General features: G+C 43.4%; 1 pseudogene; it reads left to right on the top strand.

Moving 5' to 3' along the window:
• The first annotated feature begins 3,767 nt into the window (after nt 1-3,767).
• LOC144126403 (U2 spliceosomal RNA) lies at nt 3,768-3,903 on the top strand (annotated as a pseudogene).
• The last annotated feature ends 2,137 nt before the right edge of the window (nt 3,904-6,040 follow it).

Raw genomic sequence — 6,040 nt, 5'->3', positions numbered from 1 at the left:
GCACATTCACAAGCTTCACATTCTTGTGTCGCATTTCTCGCCCATGTAGGAAGTTCAGAGCACGGGCACTCGTGCGCCCGTCCCTGGATGCCGCGTCTTGGTCGTCGTCATCGACGTCGGCGTGGTCGGCAAAACACGCCACCTGGCAACTGTGTGGCGCTATCTGCCACGCCGAGAGCGGAGGAATAAACAACCGGAAGTTAGCCGCCACGGGTGGATCCCTTAGGGTGGCTAGCGACGTAACACGCCACCTGCCAACGGTGCCAGGTGGCGTGTGAAGAGCTGCAGTCAAATTTCGCATTACCGACTTTTGTAGCCATCCATCAATTTATTTTAAAGCAGGACAGTGATCGTACAGTTCAACGATTATTTGGGCAATTCAATCATTTGTGCCTTCTTACTATTGGTAGCTCACTTGTGAATCCCGCTGAGAGCTAGTGAGGAATATCATTAACTACTGCTGAAGGTGGGGCGTGATAATGGAAAAAGAGCAAATTGACGGTTATGGGGAGCAATCGTTACAAAGTGTGGCCAGCAAACACAGTATCTTTAGCTTATCATCTCTTCACTGAATATCTTTAATGCTATCACATTTGTCAGGGCGGACTTCGTCCGATGAGTTGCGACTGGCCGTGTTGATTGTCGGAGCCTTTATATATTGTTTTCGGATTTCTGTTACAGTTAGTATGACGTTTTGCATTCCTTTAGGCGTAAGTTTTTGTTTCATCATCAACAGCTTTTATTGGTGAAATAAGCGCTAATATAAGCAACTAATCAAATGCGAACAAGAGAACAGGTGGCAACACAAAATCACCCACATATTAGCTCCTGAAGAGGAGATACTAGCGAGGTTGAATAACACTTCTGCAGAACAGCCTTCGCTCCTTCGAAGCTAAAATAACCTTAGCTAGTACTGAGCTTCCCCTAGCTTAGAGCATCTTATTTTATTGTGCGCGGCTCAACTGTTCTGTTCGCGTTTCATTTCTTGTTGATACCACATGAAAGCGATTCTGCCTTTAGTTCTTATTGGCTGTGACAGAGTGCATTTTCTTATTTTGTCGAATTTCATTGATTCTAAACATCCTCAAAGCACCTGCTGTCCTGGAGCGACCTCGCAAACATTATAACGATGCTTTTTTCCTGACATGAGAAGACTTTGAGTGGTCAGTATTCACAACGGCAAACGCGTAGTTCACAATTGAAGAATTCCTGTTTAACGCCCGAATCAACTTTGCCTGCATTCTTCACAAACACAGCTGCGCGGCTATAATTTAGAAAAGTAGGCCAGAATGCAGAAATTAATTTGTCTGAATGTGCCTGGAAAAGAAAAAGGGATTAGTTCACTCCAGAGCTAAAATCGCAGCTCTCCGATTCCATTACATTGGCCCTTATATTTATATGCTAATTCTCAAATTTCTTTTTTGACTATAGTCGGCATGCATCCGTTTTCCTAAACCTCGTGGCGTGTATGTGACGGCGTGGAGTGGGATAAAGGAAAATATTATTCAGTTATAATTGATTTTGTTCTTTACTGCCACTTCAATGGAGGCAACGTAGTAGCTAAGTGACTTAGTGCTTCCTTTCTTGATAGAAAAAAAATTCTATGTGAGGGGCGATGAGACCAGAATCATTTGAGGAGAGTCACTTGAATATATTCGTCGTAGAGTCATGGGATCACTCAGTGCGTGGTCACATTCGCAGAGCGGTTGGTGCGATAGGATTATTGGTAATAGATGGCAACTTCATTCTGCCTCGTTTGCAATGGCACTGAAGCGCACAGAGCACGACAGTTTGACTAAAGACGCTGGCCGATATATCACAAAATTTCTAGTTCTTTACGGGAAGCACAATGCAACGACCAATCGAGTTTGGTGTTCAGTTGCTGAGCATCACTTCGAGGTCTTGTTTGTCCGGTCATGGCGGCCGCAGTTGGATGCGAACTGAGTGCAGAAAGACACGTGGAACATTATTTCAGAGCACATTAAAAACCTCAGGCAGTCGAATTCAGTCCGTAATTATCCACTCATGCGTCCCTCATAGCCGCTCTTATTTATTTACAAGCAATATTGATGACTGATTAAGCTTTTTGTGTATAGCCTTACTGTAACAGGTGTCTGTGATTGTGCTAAAATAAATATGCTGCTCACAGCATAGGCGCCCAGAAAGACTCCTAGCGCAAGAAATCCGAGGAGCAGGAAAGAAGGGAGGGGTGGGGAAAGACGAAGTAGAGAGAAATTGGAAGAGAGCCGGGGGGGGGGGGGGGGGGGGTAGCAGACAAAACAAGGCAATATACACCCCAACAACGCATCCAAAAGCCCCACCCCGTGAGCTATCCCTTATAGGCACTGAGCACTACAACCTTCCCCTCCACCCCTACTCCTACCTTTACTCAACCACTACACAACCTTTATGGCCGGTTTTTCCTTTGGTGGTAAGCCCGGAACTAGCAGTTGTGTCGCCACTAGCTCGTACCTGCACGTGCGATACGTTGTGACACATCGCTTAGACATTTCCAGTGCTCTGTCTTTCAGACTGTTGCTGCAGGGGATGCTCCCTCCTGTATCTAGCCCCTTGTTCGTGACCTAGCGGAAATGGTACACGCCATTGGCGCGTGCCCAAATGAAAAAATTGCCGCCGGTTTAGTATTGCTAAGCCCCAAACATTGTGCAAAGGCACAGTCTTTTTCAGGTGCCTTTTGTAGTCTTTTCACCACATCACATTGTAACATCGCGTGGATATGCCAAATACATAGAGGTATCACCACAAATGTCACGGGATGTTAACTCCTGCCACGCTGTTATCACTGAATATGAGCACTGCGTGTAAGAAGGCAAATGGAAGTGTGTATTCAAATGAAGGCATTCTTTGGTGTGTGTTTTTTTTTTCATACTAAGAATTTAAGTGACTCGTATGCACCGCTTCACCGTCGGAGACAATTTTTTGAGTGCTCGCTGTTCGATCAGCTGCAAGAAAGCCTATATTGCGTGAATAACTAATTGGGCACGGTATTTGTGCTCAAAAGGCTCGTTCTTCATATCTGGATTGTGTATGCACATCAAGGGTGGCCGTCTTTCAAATACTGAACGTGACAGGCATATCTGTTGGCAGCAAACATCTGAAACGTGTAGTCGGAACAGATTTACACATGCTTCTAATTCCAACGAAAACAAAAATCAAATTTTCAAATAACCTTGCAAGAGGGATGAAATCGCGCTTCACACGAAGCAAGGAGAGTGGTAACTAAAATGTGCCGGAATCACAAAAAAAGAAGAAAAATCGTGGTGCCTTCCTTGCTCTGCCTAACCGCTGTTCAAGCATTATCTGAACTAAAGAAAACCGCCAGTATTGATTTCGGCATCGTCATTTACACCAAAAATGCGAGTGAAGGTAAGCTTCGGTTAAAATGGTCGCCTCCACCCACCCCTGGCTTCAGAATACCGGTGTGTTCAGTATCTACAACTTCAACATAGGTGTAAAAGCATTGAGGTCATTGAATGATGTTCGGGAACGTTTCGGCACGCCATGTAGTGTAAATCCAAGGGTCGATTTTTCTTTTCCCTTGTTAGCCAAGCCTTTTATTTCTTAGGGGTAAATATACTGTTCCGCGTCAACTGCCTCTGAAGACCTAAAGAAAGCCAACAGTTTCGATACCTGGAATGCGGACTGCTTAAAAGTGCTTGAAAGGAGAACGTGACTTAAGTGCCGCCCGAAGGAGTTGAGAGACTGCTTCAATAAATAAGTTGTCGCAGCCGCTCAAAAACTGTAGAATACCTGATACGGGTCCCATTCGAACTCTACATATTGGACTTATTTTTGGAAATGCGGCGGAATGCTTGAAGGTTGCTTCACTTCCGCCGCCGGTTGGCCCGGTATTGCACTGCCTCCGGGATCGGCCTGGGTCTTTATACCACGCGTCTTTTCTATCCTGTCTTTCTATCCCATCTTTCAACTCTCCTACTATCTGCACGTGGTAGCGATTGTGGCTCGGCTTGAGCCAGTGGGCAGGCCTGTGCACTTTCCTTTTCATTTTTTCTGGAAAACAGAAGAAGAGAAAACTTCACGATTGCACCTAGCAGATGAAACAGAGAGAGACAGCAAACTATTTTAAAGAAGATGTATTTCAAACACGGTGTGAGTTACGCACATTACCGGTGCGTCGTACCCCTTAAACTTAAGTTGAAAGTACGTTCCGACCTAATTACGGAAGGCAGTGTAATGTAGCGTTCAGTCTGGCGTAAAATGAAAGAGGTGCACGTTTAGAGCATGATGTTTTGTCTAGCATCTTCTGGACAAATGCTTTTTATGTTCAGTGACTTCTACAGCACCTAACAGTGCAGAGTGGTGAGCTCTAGAAATTCGCAAAACGGGAATCTAATTAACGAGACATGACTGGTTTTTGTGGAAACTTTCATGCTATATCTATTTCAAAACACAACTTCGCGTGTCGCAACTGCGTCAACTACCTGGCGCAGCACCCATGTTTTCCGTTGCCAATTTTCATTAGGGTTTAATTGATATGACTGGGCCCAATGAATATTCGTGGCTTGTTCAGTTCAGTTCAGCTTTGTTTTGTTACCTTAAAGCACTCTTTTTCCGGGGGTATTACATAAAAAGGGTAGCATTTTACTGAAATGAGCTAATAGTGACGAGTATCTAGAATTGAAGGTGATCGCTAACAAGTTCTTGAAATGTAGATGATGAAGCGATGTTAATAATGTCACGGGGCAGGCAGTTCCAGTCCGTTGCTGCTCAAAAAAAAAAGAACAAAGCAGAATATATACTAGTGTGCGATGGTGGCCAGGCAACTTATAGGGGATGACTGGTGCGGTGAGATATGCGGGCTGCTACTGTGATATACGATGACCGATTGAGGGAAGAATGAAAAAAAAATTGTGATAAAGGGTGAGACTCGCAGTGAAGCGACTGAACGAAAGAGTTGGTAGTCCAGATGTTACTTTCAACAAAGAAATGCTTGCGTCGTACGAGTGAGAAGAGTGGATAAATCTCGCTTTCGTAGAGCTCGTGATTATCTTTGTTCTTCGGGCTCGTGTCCTGGTTGCGCTAAAAATGTGTATAATAAATCTAGTGGCACGATTTTGACTGCTTCTAATGCATTGATTAGATACGCTTGGTACGGGCTCCATATGAAAGAAGCATATTATAATTTCGGTCTGATAAGTAATTTATATGCGAGTAGTTTTACATGTGGGGGGTAAGAAGGAGATGGTGCTGAAGAAAACCTAGTGTTTTATTCGATGCTGAAATCACATCTCCAATATAGGTGCGCCATGATAAAGCATAAGACAAGCTTACTCCTAGATACTTATAAGATAGTACTAATTCAATCGGGGTGTTAGCAATTATATATTAGAAGCGATGCGAACTTTGGATATCAGAGAAGGATAAGAGTTTGCATTCAGAAGGATTGAGGAACATTAGCCAGTTGTTACACCAAGTAAGTAAGCTGGTAAAATCTGTGTAAAGAATAAATTTATCACGGGAATTATTATTTGTACGCTAAGTAACACAGTCGTCAGCAAACATTCTAATACTACAGGAAACATGTTCATGCATGTCATTAATACATATTAAGAATAGACCATGTACAGATCCTTGTGGAATGCCTGATGTAGCTGGGAGGGAGTTATACAGGTAGTCTTTAACAAAGACTGATTGAAAACGATTAGTGAAAAGCGCCTCAATTCATTCCAGATTGTTGGAATGTGTGTTCAGCTGAGCAATTTTTACTTATAAATGGAGGTGAGGAATTATATTAAAAGCTTTTGCAAAATCTAGAAACATGGCGACAGTTTGCATGTTGCGATCAAGATTTGTATGCAAGTCGTGAAGGAAACGCACTGATTGGGTTTCACAGAAAAGCCCTTACAAAACCCGTGCTGTGATAAATGTAAGGCATTGTTTGAATCTAAACAATTTATATCTGAGAGAAGATGACATGCTTTATGATTTTGCCGGGCACACTACTTAATAAAATGGGGCAATAATTCAAGGGTGAATATCTGTCACCTAATTTGTAGAC

Source organism: Amblyomma americanum, chromosome 3, assembly GCF_052857255.1.
Source record: "Amblyomma americanum isolate KBUSLIRL-KWMA chromosome 3, ASM5285725v1, whole genome shotgun sequence".
NCBI classification, from domain to species: domain Eukaryota; kingdom Metazoa; phylum Arthropoda; class Arachnida; order Ixodida; family Ixodidae; genus Amblyomma; species Amblyomma americanum.
Note: the sequence above shows the minus strand (reverse complement) of the source record. Positions and strands in the feature narration are given on the sequence as shown.